The 20266-nt window shown below is 40.1% G+C and overlaps 1 protein-coding gene across 8 annotated transcripts in view; it reads right to left on the bottom strand.

The window, feature by feature from the left end:
* The window catches only part of FLT1 (fms related receptor tyrosine kinase 1), a 147815-nt gene extending 131138 nt beyond the window's left edge, over positions 1 to 16677 (bottom strand). For 3 of the 8 annotated variants that reach the window (XM_079973356.1, XM_079973354.1, XM_079973351.1), the window contains exons 1-3: positions 16414 to 16677; positions 14794 to 14894; positions 2537 to 2699 (exon numbers count right to left, since the gene is read on the bottom strand). The gene's annotated coding sequence lies outside the window, so the exon portion shown is untranslated. Of the gene's footprint in view, positions 1 to 997; positions 1019 to 2536; positions 2700 to 14793; positions 14895 to 16413 lie in introns of those variants that run through there. The other 5 variants (XM_079973357.1, XM_079973355.1, XM_079973352.1 and 2 more) reach the window with 4 other exon arrangements.
* Positions 16678 to 20266: the final 3589 nt, after the last annotated feature.

The raw sequence follows: 20266 nt of genomic DNA on the forward strand, positions 1-20266 counted from the left end.
AAAGTATGGAACTTGCTCCCATAGAAGGCAGTGATGGCCAATAACTTAGATGGCTTTAAAAGATGACTGTATAAATTCATGGCAAAGACTACCATTGGCTACTAGAAACTATGGGTACTCTCTGTCTCCACAGCTGGAGGCAGGAATGCTTCCAAATAACAGTTGCTGGAGACCATGAAGGGGAGACAGCTCTTGCGCTCAGATCCTGCTGGAGGGTTTCGCACAGGCATCTAGGTTTTTTTTCCTGCTGCTGCTGCTGCATCACACTGCTGACTCATGTTTAAGACCCCTTGATCCTTTTCACATGTACTACTGGCAAGCCAGGTGTCTCCCATCTTATACTGGTGCAGCTGGTTCTTCCTGTCTAAGTGTAGAATCTTACATTTGTCCCCACTGAAATTCATTTTGTTAGCTTGTGCTATCTGCATATTTGATTAGCATTCCCTCAACTCCTTAATCCAAGCCGTTTATAAATACACTGAAAAACAACAGATCCAGGGCATAATTCTGTTGCACTCCACATTTCACTTTTTTCCAAGATAACAAGGAGCCATTAGTGAATTACTTAATAATACTAATGGATTGTTTTAAACATGTGCCAAAAACAAAGATGTAGCCCTGAGCTGCTCAAACATGGCATTAAGGCTGCTGCTGATTATTATTATTATTATTATTATTATTATTATTATTATTATTATTTCTATGCTGCTTTATATTTTAAAGAAAAAATATCCTAGCAGTTTATAACACATTAAAACATCATATAAAAAAATCCAAAATAAGACAAATTCAGGCTTCAAGGAAAATATTCCAGATCCTTTTCTAAGTGGCATTTTGCTTTCCCCATATTTATTTGCCTACTTAATTTAAATAGCTACTCCATATTAGAATAACTCTAGGAAGCTGGGACCAGGACCTGGGAGATCAGGGCCCAAATCCCCACTCAGCCACAAAGGCCACCGGGCTACCCTGGGCCAGTCACAGGCTCTTAACCTACCTCACAGGGTTGCCGCAGGCACCAATGGAGGGGGTGAACCATGTACTCCTTGGAGAAAAAGATGGGATATAAATGCATTGAATAAGCTCTTCTGCTCACCAGCTTAAGAAAGATGGAGACAGTCTTAAAGAAAATCTCCTATCTATATTCATAGATCTAGATCATTCCCTGAAACACAACTCCATAAGAAATCAAAACTGACGATGATAACAACCCATACAAAAAAAAAAAGGTGAAATGGCAAATAAGTAAGCAAGTAACAACACCTTTGGGTATAATTCACCATTTGACGCATGGAACATACCATTTTGAACACAACAACAATCACTCATTGTGGGTAACTGGTATATTCTAAGTTTGGTACAAAGGGAATCTTGGTGTTCTAGTACAATGTTTTAAGGCTAATAATCTAATAAATAAGTTTACAATATCATAGTAAAAAAATAATGCATGTTTCTAAGCTCCACATCCACGTAATTAAAAAAATGCAACATATTACCTAATCATTTTTTGTTATATGAGTTTACAGCTGGAATATGCTAATTAAGGCAATTTAACTGCTTGATTCATTGTGCACACCCTTATTTACTGTGTTATTCTAATTTGCAAGCCGTTGTTATATTAACAATAGTTTTAGAAGTTTAATGTTGTTTGTTGTATCTTGTGTTTGCTGGCCAATCTACAAGTAAACTATTATTTTCGTCTCTTATTTCCAAAATGCAATGCAACATGACCCTGGCAGATCATGTGGGGAGAAGAATTGCAGTTCCTCGGAACTGACAAGAAGATTGTCAGAACAAAGTAGATTATTTGCTGGAAATGGTAAAAAAATAAAAACTACTACAGTTTAGAATTGGTAAAAATGTTGAATGCAGCAGAAATTAGGAATTTCATTCCTACAAAAAATACCACTGGGCCACTGAGATTGCACCATGCTAGTGAAGAGGTGTGGGATGATGAGTAGGTGCATTAAGTCCCTCTTCATGAGACAGACACATTTTTTAAAAATGAAGCGAAACTTCAGCCTCTGTTATAGTGAGTCATGAAGCATGTGGCATTTTTGTGGGCATGATGCAAAGAAAACTGAGAAAAAGACATGCAGTTTCTCCCTCTCTAATGCAACCCCATCTGTGTTTTCTTTTTAAATGGTGCAATATAACCAGTTATAGATAGGTAGCCGTGTTGGTCTGCCATAGTCAAAACAAAATAAAAAAATTCCTTCCAGTAGCACCTTAAAGACCAACTAAGTTAGTTCTAGGTATGAGCAATATAAGATTTACTTTAAAGCTTATGATCAGTACAGTTGGAGGAGGAAAGCATAGGAGGAAGAGGAAAGATTTGTCAAGATGCTGTAGCCATGAGGCAAATGTCTATGCCAATAATGCAATTATATATGTATTTATTTACTGTATGTATTTATTTACCATCCTTCGTCCCAGGATCACAGGGCGGTTTACAATATAAAAACACAAAAATACACAACATAGTAACCAAAACAATAACATTCCCTGGCACCTAAAGATATGCCTGCAAGCTGACCTTATGGTAGCAATATCTAGCTGAATCGTTCTGGAAATCTCCCTCATTTCACCACAACATATGCAACTTCTTGCCTGATAAAGAGTTCTAGAGAACTTGGAAGCTTGTCATATCTTGGGGACTTTTTGGTTGCTCCTAATAATGAATTACCCAACAGCAGAACCTAGAAGAAACAGATGTTGTAGAGTTAGTCAGGCTGTACAGACATAGATCTGAACGGCATCTGGATATATAAGTCACTTTAAGCTTTCTAAAGGAAGATATATGTGGCAACCAGATCATTCTTTGCTTTCATTTATTCTGCCCATAAGCAATGGATCTAAACTTTATGAAGGCATTTTGCAGTACAGTGGTACCTCAGGTTACATACGCTTCAGGTTACATACGCTTCAGGTTACAGACTCCGCTAACCCAGAAATAGTACCTCGGGTTAAGAACTTTGCTTCAGGATGAGAACAGAAATTGTGCTCCGGCGGCACAGTGGCAGCAGGAGGCCCCATTAGCTAAAGTGGTGCTTCAGGTTAAGAACAGTTTCAGGTTAAGCACGGTTAAGTACGGATCTCTGGAACGACTTAAATACTTAACCCGAGGTACCACTGTATGTAAAAAAGGTTTACTTTAAAGTATTCTACTTTTTGCATTAGTAGAAAAAGTTAAAAATACAGTAGGTGCAGTACTGGTAATGAATGTGATGTCATGGATACAACAGTGAAATCAAGAAGTGGAACCACATAAATTAAAACAAAGAACAGTAGAGTGGTACCTCTGGATGCGAACGGGATCCATTCCGGAGCCCCATTCGCACCCTAAAGCGAACGCAACCCGCATCTGCAGGTCGTGATTCGCCGCTTCCACACATGCATGTGACGTCATTTTGAGCGTTTGCGCATGCGCGCTCCGTTACTTCTGGGTCGCCGCAGAGCGCAACCCGAAAATACTCATCCCGAAGCTACTTCATCCCGAGGTATGTATTTAGACTTGCGACTCCTATTTTAAGGCAGGAGTGCTACATTGGTTTCCTGATGCTGAGAAAAATATCTTCTCCCCACTGGTGGAGGAAGAGGAGTGCAGGGGAAGCACTCTGCCCCCGGCAGCGCATCCCAGTGGGGTTCCATCGCGGCTGCTCCCCCGCCCGCGCTGGGCGCCCCGCCCCCACAAGCGGTGCGCAATGCTCCTGCGGGCAGCACGCACGCACGCACGCACGCCAGCCCCGCCCCTGCCCCTGCCTGCACTCCGCCCCCCCCCGGTGCCAGAGCATGAAGTTCCGCCACTGCTTCACCCTTCAGAACCTTCCACTTCACTATGTTCTACATCTGAGTTCTACCTCATCTCACTGTCATTGTAAATTCATGGGAATATGTCAAGCATTTTATTGGTACATCATAAATAGTTAGGACTGTGAAGTCACAGTGCCCGGCAATATAACAAAGATACTGCACTGTATGCATGTTGCAGCAGCGGATCATTATTAATTTGGAGCTTTATGGGTCTTGAGAATTTTGATATACTGTTTCAAATACGTTTCAAAGCTTTCAGAACCATGTAATAATAGATTATATCCTTTCTGAGAATACCGGTACTTGTTTAAATAGTTCTATTGGACAACAGTTCTCAAATCATAGAGTTCTCTTCTCGTTGCTGAAGTAGAGAACCACCAAAAACATTGCCTAGTTTGGGCTTGTAGAAAGGATTGGCCATCTTACCTAGATTATTCTGATTAATTCTCTGACAAAACCCTATGGTCTCTTCATAGTCCAACATGTCTAGAAGAAATCTAACCCTAACTCACATACCCCTTTTAGGGAGATGCTAAAGATGGAACTCTGTGAAATATGAGTAACATTAGACTGGAAGATTAAGCTTGCAGTCCTATACCTATTGACCTAACATAAAGTTCCACTAAACTCAGTGGGACTCTTCTAACATGGTGGGAACATTGCTGCCTTCCCAGCTGCCCACTATTGGCAGGTACAGCTGTCGTCTCAGCAGTGACAGAGCCCACTGCACAACCTGGAGGAGAGACACGTTTGCCTGTTATTCTAGGCAATCACTGTTTCTTTAAAAGTATTATCTGGGTATTGGTGAAGATGTGTCAGTGAATATTGATGTGAATGGTTAGAACAGCCCTCAGCATGTCTACATTTTCCTTCTTTCACATGCAAAATACCCTTAAACAAAGATTAGATCATTTAAAGTATTCTCTCACATTGGCTTTCTTTAAAAAAAATCATCAGAAAGAGTCAAAACAAAAACACTGACCATATGTGTTTCAGGATGTGAGCTGAGAAATGAGAATAAAGAAATGTGCAGTCTTGCACAACTTAACAGTGGTTTGCCTCAGCATGCTCTTTAAAAACAGTGGGATATCTAGTCTCAGCTTTTATCCAATAACATTTAGAAGATACCCCAAACACCCTTCCAGTAGACCTCAAAGAATCCGCAGGAGACTAATAGCTGGCTCTATATTTTCCAAAAAAACAGCACTGTCTTATTAAAGAAGAAAGGATGATAGCATTATGTAGTTTACTTTGGCTTTTTAGTGTAGCTTTTTAGTATGGGAAAGAACAAAATAGAAGTGACCCATGCACGTTGATGTACAGAGAAGTATTTTTTAAACATATTGTTTTAAAATGAGGACACATTTACTGCCCTGTCTTGTTCTCTGTAATATAAGCAGAGATTTGCACCCTAAAAGCTTAAGATGCCCAGTCCTTTATCACTTACCTAATTTCCCACATCCACCTTAATATACATCTTCTGCTACACGTGTCCATGTTAGAAGAACAAGGCTCCACAGATATACTCTTCTGTAACTACTGCATGCCATATACTGTGGTACCTTGGTTTATGAACTTAATCCGTTCCAGAAGTCCGTTCTTAAACCAAAGCATTTAAACCAAGGCATGCTTTCCCATAGCAGCAGGGGACTCAATTTACAAATGGAACACACTCAACAGGAAGCAAAACATGTTCTTATTCCAAGGCAAAGTTCACAAACCAAAACACCTACTTCTGGGTTTGCAGCGTTCTTAATCCAAATTGTTCATAAACTAAGCTGTTCTTAAACCAAGGTAATAATGTCTGAAAAGCAATAAATCTCCCAACTGGGTAGAAACTATAAAATATTTTTCATTTGTAAAAAACTGATGGCATTTGTCATGAAGGTTTTATCTTCTATTTATCACATTCATGTCACTTCTGTTCACTCTTCTTCAGGCTCTATCAATTCTTATCTGTCCTCAATAGGACTTGTAGCTTGTTTGCCTCATTATCCCTTCTTTTGGATAAAACACTCCCCTTAAATGCACCAGAATGAAACCATCTTTACTCATGAATGCTGCATAACCTCTATATTCAACAGCATCTATCTATCAGAGAAATCATACATGTTTTCTTAAACCAGGATGTAAGCTGCACTGTGTTCAATAAGGCTTAAACTAATACACTTGTTTAGGATCCATGCCTAAACCCTTTTTCTTAAAGTAAGAGGCACACCTGTAGGCTCTGTGTCCCACATTTTGATCAAAAGACAAAACCACATTTTTTCCTAGTAATTATGGCATAGTGTCTGGAACTCTGTGTACTACATTTCATATTTTTATCTCTTATGGAAGTATCCCAGTTTTAACATCCCCTTCAATAAATGAGTCAGCAAGAATCAAGTGTCTGTATAACTATGATTATTTCTAAACTGCAATTCATTTAGTTTAGTTATTAGAATACTTCAAAGTATACAATAGTTTTGAACTTTAAAAGTTTTAAATATTTGAATCTGTGTTTCTTTCATTGCAGTTAAAGCCTTTGGCTCAGGTACATTAAGATATCTGGAATCATTTTGGAAATCAGGAATTAAATCTACAAAAATTATCAGCAACCACATTATTAGTTAATGTCTCTTAAATTGCTGTTATTGAATTATTAAATGTTACTTGTTAGTGAAAGTTACTAGTCAAAATTATTTTAAAAACATTTTCACAATGAAAATAAGTATCTGAATAATTAAAACTGATTGTGTGAATTTGAAGCAAATGGGCATTTACTAAGGGTATACATTGGCTTTGGGTGTACCACAAATTATGAGGCAAATTAGGGTGATTTGAGGGAAATTACCATGTTCCCAAGTCAGATTGCAAAGTGTCTTGAGGCAGATGAAGGACTCCTTAAGCTTCTGAGTAGTTCTGTGGCTTATGCTTCTAAAGAAAAAACCCATGTCTGTTTATTCCTCATGAGAAATGAAATCAAGCTGATTTGGGAAACACCCTGAGAAAATGAGTAATCTTTTGTTTCGGCAGACAGATCCAGCTGTTAAATCACAATACAGTGGTACCTCGGGTTACAGACTCCGCTAACCCAGAAATAGAACCTCGGGTTAAGAACTTTGCTTCAGGATGAGAACAGAAATCGTGCGCCAGCGGCGTGGCAGGCCCCATTATGCTCCAGAAGCACAGACTGGAGAAAGCAGACAGTACTTAGAAACAGATTGGGATTCTTAAAAATGCACATATACAGGTTGAACATGAATATTGGGAGCATTTACTATATTTTATACAAAAAATTGAAAACACAAACAATTTTACTAATTGACAGAAAATAGTGAGACAAAATGTAAGTCAACTGTCTAAGGAGAATAAGAGATTACCACATTAGTCTTACATATTTAGCACAGTATGAGCCTAACTTAGCTTAAGAAAAAAATGAACTGCTGATTTCCATGTAATTAAGAATGAATATTGAAAATAAACAATGAATGTGTATCTTCAATACCTTTGCAGTTGTCAGATGCTTTGAAGGTGATCCAGGGTAGAAAGCCAGCATTGACTGTGTGGGACTGGATGAGGATGCACTGGCAGAGATGAATGGAAAACTAGGAAAAGATCCACTGCTAATGTGAATTTCAAGTTTTCTTTTCAGCCTAACACCAGGTGTAAAGAATTTAAAGTACATTACGACAAAAAAATACAACAACATTGCCAGACAGGTAGTGGATTCAGTATCTACGAATTATGTTGTCTTAATAGTCCCTGAGCATCAGGCTGCATAACAGAGCCAGTGCGTGTATTTCTGACCTTTATTGGCAATAAATATATTACTGCATTTTATTTTATTTTCTACAATATGAAAAAACGTAACAGTTCAATGAAATTAATTTCATTAAAGCCCCAAAAGGTCTTCATACTTTGTGTTATCAGGGTCCTCATTTGAAGAAGACTCATGGTTCAGGCTTAGGTAAGGCACGACACCCACATATTGTTACTATTTTGCATATCATCTTGTTTAATGCATTGTTCCCCAGGACCTCAGTTATATATATATTCCTTCATGGTCAAACTAAACAAGACACATCTTTTTCTTTTGCTGAAAGAGAATCAGAAAGATGACATCTGAATCAGGGCTGTGGCCCTGGAGGGAGATCTAATTCTTTCTGCCCACCTTTTCTGCAACCCTGACTGAAGCTGTTACAAGGAAAACATAATATGAGTGCTTTATGTTTCCCACCATAAGGAGAACAGCAGCTTTACAAGGGCAATTAAGATTAGGCCATGGTGCAGGTTGGGAGAGAAGGATTAGACCTCTTTCCCCAGCACCAGAGTCCCACAGAGATGTTTTTAGCAACAAAACAAACACCAGGGACACGATGCCTCTCCCATGTCATATTTAGTTTGGCCCTAAAATACTGTATTTCATGTACTTTTCTATCTACACATATTCTAGATCTAAATGTTTCTGATCTACAACATTTTTACATTCATAGAATACAATTAAAAGACCTGTATAATCTAACGTGGTGCTGAAACAGCAGCAGCATTCTCAGCAGGCACAGTTAGCATTGTCAAAGGTCAAGCACACTTAGCTACTGAGCACCCTCTGGTGATCATTTGCAAATATTACACTCCCAGTATTTTGGTTTCAAGGCAGGTGTCTTGGTGTAGTGAACTTCATTTGTTCCTGGTTCCTCTCTGATGCACGGAATTTGCTTTGTGCAAATATGCTGTCTGTGCGGTGTGGCAATAACACAGGTTCCCCGGATGTTTCACCGTCTATTGATCCCTGTGCCACCACTTTATTTCTCGCTGCCACCACCCAAGCCCTACCTGGTAAAATACGGAGTCCAGTCAGGGTTAAATTGGAACATAAACTTCTGTTTGTTTATTGCAGTTTAACAAGCGTGTGGTTTCATAAATGGTCTCAGTCAATTACAAGCATGGGCTGCCTATACAGACCTATAACTTCCGCTACCTGCTCTCACTCACTAAACTACCTCTCAGATATTTACTTGTCTTCCTAGCTCCTAACGGTTCCTGACTCAGCTTATTTCGCTACACAAACTCAACCTACCCCCAGACTCTATCCCAATTCATTCCCACTCCAACCAACCACCCAACTCCCAACGAACTCCCCCCTTTGCCCCTCCCAGAGCTGCTTTTATAGTCCTTCTGACTCCACCTCCCTGGGTTCTGATTGAGTACCTATTTAACTGTTTTAACTATTTCACCTCCAGCACTCTCATATGTTAACGTCACATGCGGAACCTTGTCTTAAATGAAATAATTAACTTACAATCATTTACATACGATGTATGAGTCAGACTATGAACACAGGAGATCAGGATTCAAATCCTCACTCAGCCACTAGCTACAACTCACCTTAGCCCAGTTGCTTTCTCTCTATCTAACCTACGTCACCTTATTGTGAGGATACAATGAGTAGTAGATATATACCACTTCTTGAAGGAAGCTTCTTGAAAGGAGGGGTATAAGAAATAAATAAAACTTTTGATTGAAGAAAAAAAAGAATCCAGACTTAATCATGCTTAGAGTAGACTCATTGAAATCAATGGAATTGTTCCACTAATTTCAATGAATCTACATGAAGCATAAATATGACTAAGGCTGCAACCCCACCTCTACTCTGCAACTGTATTTGAAATACCATTTCCAGTTCTTGCTGCCTCACCTCAAAAAGGATGTTGTAGAATTGAAAAAGGTTTAAAAATGGAAACTAATGATAAAGCGGCTGGAGAAACTCCCCTATGAACAAAGGATGAAGTGTTTGGAACATCTTAAGTTTCAAGAAAAGGTGAGAAAGAGGTAACATGATAGAAGTTTTTAAAAATATGCATGGCACAATGAAAGTGGATTAGTTTTTTTCTTTCTCTTTCATAACACTAGAACTTGTGGACATCCAATGAAGCTGAATGTGGACAATTCAGAACAGACAAAAGGAAGTACTTATTTACGCAATGCAGTTAAACTATAGAATTTGCCCTCACATGAGGCAGCGACAGCAACCAACTTGGATGGCTTTTAAACAGGATTACACAAATTCATGAACACTAAGCTACCAATGGCTATTAACCACAATGACTATTGTTCTACCACCATTATGCTTCTGAATACCAGTTGCTGTAAACTGCAGGAAATGAGAGTGGTTGGCCACTGTTAGAACAGGAAGCTGGACTAAATGAGCCACTGGCCTGATCCAGCAGGGCTATTATATTCAGCATTCTTATCTGGGAATATACCACAATGAATTCAATAAAGCTTGCATCTGAGTACAAATGGTTAGGATTGCATTGCAAATCTGGATCGAATCCAATATGGCAGTAAACGAAGAATAAATCTGCAAGTTGTTGAATGAGTTAAAAACACCAGAAGTGAATAAGATGCTACAGGTAGCATCAATGAATAGTGATTGAATAGATTCAAATTACAAGAAAAGAGATTCCGACTAACCATTAGGAATACCTTTCTGACAGTAAGAGCAGTTTGACAGAGGAATGGACTACTTCAAAAGGTGGTGGAATCTCATTCACTGAAGGTTTATAAACAGAGCATGGATGACCATCTGTCGGGATTCTTTACTTGTGATTCCTGCATTGTAGGGGGTTGGATAGTATGAAATTTTGGGCCCCTTCCAACTCTACAATTCTATGAAAACGTAATTTTTTAAAAAAGAAAAGACTATATGACATATAATCAAAATATGTTATCACAGACTATGTCGTGGAAACTTACTTTTCTCATTATACTGTGAGGTATTCTGACATCATTAACGTTTTATTTAACATTATTATTGGTAACACTAGAATTATCAATATATTGAAAGATGAAAAACCTGGTAACAGTAACTAAATGAAACAATCTGGTTTGGCAATATTTTAGCAGTAGCCTTTTTTCACTCTAGTGTTTTTAAAAATACTTTCACCAGTTTCAGGAAAGGGTGGGTTCGAGTAGGGGTTTCCTGAGGCTTTCAGAACACGATTTTAACATAGCAGTGTGTTAAAAGGGGTCCCCAGAGAGTCTTGTTTTGGAACACACTGACGCCTACACATTATTATCTTTGCTACGTTCTGCAGTGTTGGGTGAAATGTATTTTTAATCGCTAGCAAAACATGCCTGTGTTTATCTAAAATTCAGAAAAGGCTAAATAATTTAAAACAAAATCACTTTTCAAATAATTACATGTACAATGAGCACTGAAACATAAAAGTCTAGTGCAAGTTAACAATAAAGGGTTGGTTAAGGATCAAAGAAAATATGTTTATTTTATTTCATGAATGCAAATAAAAAGTACTTTCGCTTTAACAAGTTCATGAATGGCTGTTGACAAATTCTTGGTATAAGAAATCTTTCCTCAACAGGATAAAGCTTTTTCCCGTAGAGGTTTATATATGTGGAACAGGGTGTTCACTGACATTATAAAGGTATAACTATAATCACAATACACTTTTATTACTATTGTTATGTGACAACAACACCGTAAAGATGATCTCTTTTTATTAGGTTATGTATATTCATAGGTGAAGAACTTAAAACAACTTGATTATAAGCAGAGCTATGGAAATGAATTAACCATTTCTAGATGAATAGCTGTGTTAATCTGTTACAGCAAAAACAAAGCAAAGGGTTTATGACACCAGTTTTATTGAAAATCATGCCCTACATACTTAACAGTTTACTTAAGGTTGTGGTCCTATGTAAATAAGCCTCATTGAACACAGTGGACTTTTATCTTCTGAGTATGCTTTCATAGGACTGAGTGACAAGCAATTTGAAACACTGAATAACAACAATGAATAATAGCAGTATATCCAGAGGGAACCCTAGTCCTCAGCACTGCCCATGACCTCCTTTCATATTGAACTACTATCAAAACCAGATAATTCTCCCTGCCCTGTGGCCATTATTTTTGCTGAGATCATATTGTTATTATAAAGATATAGAAAGTAAAGGTAAAGGGACCCCTGACCATTAGGTCCAGTCGTGACGGACTCTGGGGTTGCGGCACTCATCTCACTTTATTGGCCGAGGGAGCCGGCGTACAGCTTCTGGGTCATGTGGCCAGCATGACTAAGCCACTTCTGGGGAACCAGAGCAGCGCACGGAAACACCGTTTACCTTCCAGCTAGAGCGGTACCTATTTATCTACTTGCACTTTGACGTGCTTTCGAACTGCTAGATGGGCAGGAGCTGGGACAGAGCAACGGGAGCTCACCCCATCGTGGGGATTTGAACCACCGACCTTCTGATCGGCAAGTCCTAGGCTCTGTGGTTTAACCCACAGCGCCACCCGCATCCCTGTATTAGTTTCTAACATTAACTAACTAGCAGTTATGGGTGCCCTTGCACCCCCAAACTCCGTTATCCTAGATCTGTAACAATAGACGTGACCACCCACACGACCCAGGTCTCAATTATGCATTCCAGGTTAATGGGTTGATCTGACACTTAAGTTTTGAATAACAGCTGATTTCCGTTTCATTGATCTGGCTTAAAGCAGCAAGGTGTTGAGAACCAATGGGAAATATGTAGGGCAAGCCCCTTGCCAGGAAACTACAAATAGATAAAAGACCAAATTAAGTACAGTATTAGCTATTATAGATAAAAAAAGGTTAAGGGACCCCTGACCATTAGGTCCAGTCGTGACCAACTCTGGGGTTGCGGTGCTCATCTCGCCGAGGGAGCCAGCGTACAGCTTCCGGGTCATGTGGCCAGCATGACTAAGCCGCTTCTGGCAAACCAGAGCAGCGCACGGAAATGCCGTTTACCTTCCTGCCGGAGCGGTACCTATTTATCTACTTGCACTTTGACGTGCTTTCAAACTATATATAGAGAGAGATAGTTATCTATAATTGTAGCTATTTGAAAACACAAGTAAAGCTTCCCTCTGTTATGCTCAAGAAGTCTAAGTTGGCAGGAGCCCCACTCCCAAATGGAGTTTCAAATAGGTGAGTTACAATGGCATAATTTACCTTGGTGTAAATTATATTGGCTTTTGATAGTTTGGATTGATCTGCCCATCGGACTACATTCAATGATGCTTTCTCCCAGACATGTATGCCTACCTTTTTACATAAGAGTAAACCCCACTGAACACGGTGGGGCTTACTCCTGAGTAAACACGAATAGGATTGTTTTCTTAATATATTGTTCTATGCTCTTTAAAGGAAGGATGAGAAATAAATTGTAAACTTCACAGATTGGTTGAAACAAAGGAGCAACATCTTATTCTATTTATGTCTAGAAGTTTATCCTAGTGTGGAAGTCTGCCTTTAAAGGAAAACTAAATCTTTACTACAAGGCTACATTCCTTTCTGTTATGCAGCCTAAACATGAAGATGATGTCAGTAATGTACGTGTAGTGATGGTGTCCAGTCTATATCCTACAAGAAAAACTTTGAAATGTAAATGTTTCATCTCTATAGTCATTTCCTCATCAACAAACCAAAACACTCAATAAATAAATATATTTAGTGACGAGCCTGATTTTTTTCTAGAAATTTCACTAAACAGGAACATGTAGTTGTTTCTTTTTGTTCATCCTACATCACATCGGTTGGAAAAAAACCCACTTACCTATATCAAATTATAAGAACCTTTGTAGTTACTATTATCTTGAAAAATACAAACTAAAACATATAGACAAAAATGTTAAATTACTTCCTGCTTTGTAGTTGTTTTTCTGGATCCTTCAGACAAATAAAATTGAATGAAGTGTCAAATATTATTAGCACATATTTTTTGATAATATACCATACTGGAGCTGGAGAAAATGTGCCTAGTAGCTATATGGGAAGAAGCACAGCAGCCACAGAAGGGGCAGTGATAGTGGGTGACCCATAATGGCAAAAACACTGGTGTAGCATTGCCTTTCCCAAAACTGTCCTTTGAATACCGACTAGGAGCATGGTGCTAATGGCATCACTTTAAAATTCCCTTTGCAGTAGAGACAGGCCTCATTTTTTCCTTTGCTGCTTTAGCTTCCCACACATTCAGCTCTGGGGCTACTGCCACAATAGCCATATATTCAATTCTGGCTCTTCCTGCAGCAAAGTTGCGTACCCTCACTAGCTAATGTCCCTTGTCTTTCCTGGCATACTTATTGAACCAATTTTGTTGTGTAAGCTCTTGTTGGAAAGGACAACCTTTGAAACACATCCTTAAATTGATAATGAAATTCTTTTTTTGTCATTTTAAAGACTTTTTTTTTAAAAAAGGTTGTAAACATTTTTGGGATGTACTGTAATTATGTGCGTGTAATAAATTATTTTCATTTATTAAGTTTCATTTACTTCTTTACTCCTCCATTGTAATTACATTTGTTTATTTACTCATACAACCATTTTTGTAAAAGCCCACCCTGGACCCACTTGTTTGTCACAACAACCCTGAGGTCGTAAATAATCCCTTTTTGGAAGGGTTGCAACACAGCAGTTGCAGGAATTCTTCCATGAAGTCAATTATGTTGACCCATTTCAAACAGGTACCAGTATCTGAAGAAGTGTGCATGCACACGAAAGCTTATACTGTACCCAGAACAAACTTAGTTGGTCTCTAAGGTGCTACTGGACAATATCTATCTATCTATCTATCTATCTATCTAAACATGTGGGCCTTCCTGTTCCTCATGTTCACAATTTAGGTGGTGCAGCAAGTATTAATGCATATTGATTTAATGAATAAATGAATTTAATCTTTTCAATTTTCTAGTGAATAAGCATAGGCATAGCCAGGATTTTTGTTAGGGGAGGGCAGGCTTTTGTTAAGTGGGCAGAACCTCAGATTTGTATTGGTTTTGATTGGTTTAGGGGGCAGCTGCCCCCCTGGCTACAGCCATGTGAATAAAAAATCTTTTCTTTTTAAAAAATCTGTCATTAAATAAACTGTTATTAACCAAAAAGAATGAAAACATGCATAAAACAGACATATACATTCCCCTGATCCACTCAAACTTGTTTGAAAAGGAGCTATACTTACAAGCTGAATGAGCGTAGCTGAAGGTCAAGGAGATGCCATGAGATGGGGAAGAGGTTATTCAATAACTGTTTGAGATTGTGTTCCATTTCCAACTGTGTCCCCTACAAATTTGGAGTATAGAATACTATCAGCCAAACAATCACAAAAGGTTCTGCCACTGGATTCATTTCTCAATTATACAAGAAATAATGTAAAGGAGATGAAAGGTGAAGAGAGTTAGATTTCTGAACATATTCTAGGAACCATAATCAATAGACATGTCTGGACTTTGAGAGTATTGAATTTAGCTACCCTGCGGACATTGGCAGATTTATAGGTATATGCCATTTGTACAAAATTGGAGCCTCGTGGGAGGAAAGAGCAAATGCTTGCACTGTTGGAGCAATCTGTTTTATCACTATGTTGATTCCCTCCCTCTATTTTAAACCAGTAGTGGAATCATCTTATTAAATAGAGGTTCTTCTTTGTGGCATGCTAATGCCATTTATTTCTGAGGGTCATAATTCTGAATCATATTTCCACCTGCTCAGGCTGTGTCACGCCAAATTTGATTAGGCAGAATAATACCTGCCCCCTTAAAAGCGTCAAAAATTATTTATATTCGACTGTCTCTCAAGTGTAACTTTTTCCCTCAGGGGGAACTCACAGGAACTCCATTCCGGCACCTCTCAGGTGAGCACCATTGCCATTCTCGGAGAACAAGGGAGTTGTTCATGGCGAGTTCTAGCACCTCTTTTTCTAGAAAAATAGCATTGAGCCTAAGCATGGCCTTTAATATAGCAAAAGAAGTGGCTTTGTGCCACAGGATACCTGGGTGGGCCCTTTCCCCTCACCTGGCTAGTGGTGAGAGCGGTAAGAGTGGTGTGTGAGCAGAAGGGAGAACCATGCTTGTTTTCTGCTCTCATCCAACCAAGGCTGTGTGACTATGGGACAAGCAAGGCATTGTGGGGTGTCAATGCTAAGCGCCCCTGCATGGTAGGCTCAGGTTATGTGTGTAAAATGAACCATATATCATAAAAACACCACAGTCTCCACTGAACAGAGATTGAGGTGGCATGCAACTGTGTTGTTTTTTGGCAGCCCAGGTTTGAACAGTTACTGAAGTAGGACGCTTAAGAGTGGCTAGTAGAAAGAATATCCGCTTTACTGATTTTACAGTGTATTGGTATTATACAAAACTTGTTACTCGCTTTTCATTGTGAAATCACCTCCAAGCAGGATACAATACCAAGATGGTAACACAGCAAAATCAAACAATTAAAGCAAGCAAGCCAGAACGCGTTGACTTAAGCAGCCACTTAAAAAGCGCAGCTGAACCCTTTCTGAGGTGTTCCAAGGTTGCGCTGAGGTATTTTTTGTCCGAGTTTGCACTGGCGCCAACACGTTATTTTCAAGTATAGGGCTATAACGCTTTCTTGGTCGCTTAAGCGTTTTTAAAGGGCTGTTACTCGTCTCTGAACCGCTGCTTTTGTTTCTCAGCTTAAAATTAAACAAGTCAGCTTTAAAAAAAATGCCTCACACGTCGCCTTTATTGCGTTTTACTGGAGTTCTGCTGTCGCGCTCCGTACCGGGGCGCTTCAGACAGTTGTAATGTTATTATCAGCTAGGGGTGTATTGAACCTTTGACGCTGAGGCAAGAGCTGCGGGCGAAAGAAGGGAAACACCGCGCGCCGCTCCCCTCACGCTCCCTCGACACGACGCCGAGAGGCAGGAGCCGTCCTCTCTTTCGGCGCCAGGGCGAGCCGTTACCTCGCCGGCCCTCGCTCGTTCCCGCCCGAGCTTTAACACTTCTCGCGAGAGCCATCCTGTGCGCACGCACGCGCGCGCGACGTCACTGCCCTCGCTCGTAGCTGGCGGAAGGAAGAGGGAGCGAGTGACGGTGCAAAGATGGTAAGCGGCATTCAGTCAAGGAACGTGGTCTTGGGGCCGGGTCACCCTGGGGGCGTCAGGCGAACTGGCGTCACGATAGCCGGGGGGGGGGAGTCGAGTCCGGGGGGGATCCTATCTCAATCCGCCTCACGAACATAGGGAGCTGCCTTAATGCCGAGTCAGAGCCGTTGGTCCACCCAGCTGGGTATTGTCCGCACTGACTGGCAGCGGCTCCCCGGGATTTCAGGTCCACCTGGAAGTGCCGGGGACTGAACTCGGAGCTTTCTGCGTGCGAAGGGGGTGCCCTCCTCACTCAGCTGCGACCCTCCCTCCCTCTCGAGTCGCGGCCGGGCTGAGAGATGCCCCCCCCCCCCCCCCCGCGCACACTTCGCATTGAAGCCCCCTCTCTTTCCCTCCCGACATGCGTTGTCTGGAAGGGGTTCCCGCCTGCCGAAGTCCCCGGGCGTCCAGACGTGTCCATGTCTTCGCCGTGAAGAGGGAGCTGGGAATTCATGGCCTGGACGCTGCTATAAGTGGATGCGCCAGTGCCGGATTTACTTGTAAACGAAAGAAGCTATAGCTTCTTTAAAAAATCAAAAAATTAAAGGGGAAAAAAGCTAAATGTACATTTCCAAAATATAAGATAAAAAAATAAAATAAAACCTACATACAGCAATAGTGTTTTGTGTTGGGTAGGCTCCTATGATCTAAGTAGTGGGCCCCGCATATAGCATGTATTCAACACAAAAAACCGACAATTTGTTGTTGACAAAGGACAGCTGGACATATAAAGGGCCCCATTACCTTCAGTAGTTTAGGGCCTCATCAAACCTAAATCCAGCCCTGGATGTGCCCTTTGAGATTTATTTATTTTTTTAAAAATTGTTCCAGTTTCTGTTTTGCTTCTCTTTGTCCAGATTTCCCTTTTTATCACAGTTACTCAGCAACCTCACTATTTGTATTTACTGGAGTAATGCTCTTGAGTAGGATTGTAGCCCTTTTTTTATGTGTGGGCCGGGGGGGGGGGCGCCTTTAATACATAAATGTAGCTGGTGAAACTCCTCCCACCAAGTCACTCTGTGCCAAAAACGCATCACTTGCTAAATTTCTGTATGGTTTTTCCTGAGATGGAGAGGTGTAATTTTTTTCTTCGCTAGTCATATTTCTGCATGGTAGGCTTTTGTCAAAAGCACAGAGGAAGAAAAAAGATCAGCTGGTGTCAGATACATCTGGCATCCTCCTTTGTATTCCCCATGAACTACAGGTGGCGAATTCTATACAATAGAGTACAGATATTGACTCTTCCAGCACCAGGCTGTCAGTGAGGTGTAGTGGACAATATAGCAAACATCCATATAATGTAAATTCATAGCAAGAAGAAATGGTAAACAGAACAGCCACAGGTAGAAACATTCCAATTAAAGATAAAAAGGAATTGCATTGTGGGGTAACTGTTATCATACACAAGTTGTTGCTTGGGTTCACCATTGGTGTAATGGGTAGAAAGAGTTGTCACAATTGATGTAGAAAGTACAGAGCTGAAATGCACTATCAACACCTGGCTATCACCTGGCACGATCAACATAACTTAAGGGATGGTGTAATATTTTTAAGGGGGGAAAATTAACCCACTCCAGAGCAACAAAATACATTTCCTCTGTTATGGGCCTACTCTTCATTTGCCAGTGTTGCTGGGTCACTGTCTACTGGCCATTCCAAAGATTTTGCAGGCTTACTTTGCAAACATCTCACTTCCACAGGGAAGCAATAGAACAGTTGTGTCAGTGTCGCTGTCGGAGGGATTTCCTGCAGTTCAGTCCTTTTATTTACTTAATCTATCCAATTTCAGACCCTGTGCTGTAATAATTCAGCTTGCTTTTAATTTATGCACTCCAAATATTTGCAAAATGGAGGTGTATGTTTGTGTAAAGGAAGCGCCTGGAGATTCCAGCCAGGATTGTGTGTGGTGCAAAAAACTATACAGACTTATTGCAAGAGACACAAACAATGTACAACTAAAATAAACAAGAAAAGCTGATGGTGGGAAAGGAAACAGAAATGCTGCTTATACTTGCTGGAATCCTGACTTCTAGTCCAGTCTCCTGTCCGGTAGCCCATATTGCGTCAGTTTGTATGTCTGTTCATAAATCAGTCTGTTATGTATCCCCTCACCTTTTTTTGTGGACTTTTTTTCCCTGGTTTTTGTCTACTGTGGTGTGTTATTAATAGTAAATAACTGCTCACAACTGCATGTAAAGTTCCAAAAATGTGTTAGAGTCTGATCTCTTTCATAGAGAAGAAATTGATATGCTGGACAGAACAATGGAGAATAATAGTGTTCTCTCTGTGTTACAAATATTAACTAAGCTGATTTTAGGTCCGCTATTTCTGTTGCTTTATTTTTCTTATCTCTGCAGAATTAACATTGTAACACGTTTATTTCTTAAGCACATTCTTGAAATCAAGAGGCAAGCAGAGTACCCAATATAAAAGGCCTGACAGTGCTCATTTTTCTCGTCCCACCTGCTTTGTACAATTGATGGAAGAACGCCTTTTTCCAAACCAGGTGGGCAGACTGGCACCTGGGGATTAGTAGGAAAGTGCTTACATTTTCATTAGCAACAGTCTGGTTGACCTAGGCTTGCTATATTAGAATTGCTTTTGGAGAGTTTGGTCAGAAGACCACTTCAAGAGCATCAGAGTGAGATTTAGAACATGAAGAACAAAGCAGTGTTCAGCAAATTAGAATACTTACATGCAAGAAACCCAGGAGAGATTGTATTTGGGTTTAAATTCTATTACATACCATGAGCAGCAAGTAAGTGTTATTGGGGACCACCATGATGAAGCCATTTATAGACAGTTTGAGAATAAATCACAGTGGATTATAGTAATAATTTTATTATTTATGCCCCGCCCATCTGGCTGGGTATATTCCCCAAACTGAAATTTGTGTCCATATTTGGTAGATGAAGTAACTTTGGGAGTCAACACGCATGTATTGCTTTATTTTCTACAGGTCTTGCCTGCCTTCTAAAGTAGCCTAAATTTTGATTGGTGTGATCTCTAGTTAACAAAGTTACTAAATTAGACCCCATGGGTGGGATTCATCTAAGAAGCCCCGTGCAAGGTCTCCTGCTTGCACAGAGGGATTTTGCCTTTCTCTCCATGCCCCCTAGCATAGCATTGGCATTGGGAGCACCCCCAGAACAGTGCAGTTGGGAATCATTCTGTCCAGCAAGCTGAAACGCTTGCACAGAGGGAACATTTATAGTAGCGCAAAATTGAATTCCACCCCTTGAAAGCAAATGTATCTAGCAGCAGTCATTTTGAAAGCATTCTTGAGTTGTACATTCCTAATAGTAACTTATCTCCGTTTCAGAATACCAGAGCATTTGGATCTCAACTGAAGGACTGTGTTCCAGTTTCTGATTTTTCAACTGCTGGAGCATTTGAAAGCTGCGATGTGATAAATAGAGGGTAAGCACTAGAAAGCTATTGAAATACTTTGGTGAATTCCTTGTGTGCCTTGATGATGGAGATCCAAAGTGTGATTGAAATGGTTTTTCTCTGCCTCCTGGATGAATTGTGTACTTGCTCTGCT

This window comes from Podarcis cretensis (genome assembly GCF_951804945.1).
Source record: "Podarcis cretensis genome assembly, chromosome: 4".
Classification (NCBI taxonomy): Eukaryota; Metazoa; Chordata; class Lepidosauria; order Squamata; family Lacertidae; genus Podarcis; species Podarcis cretensis.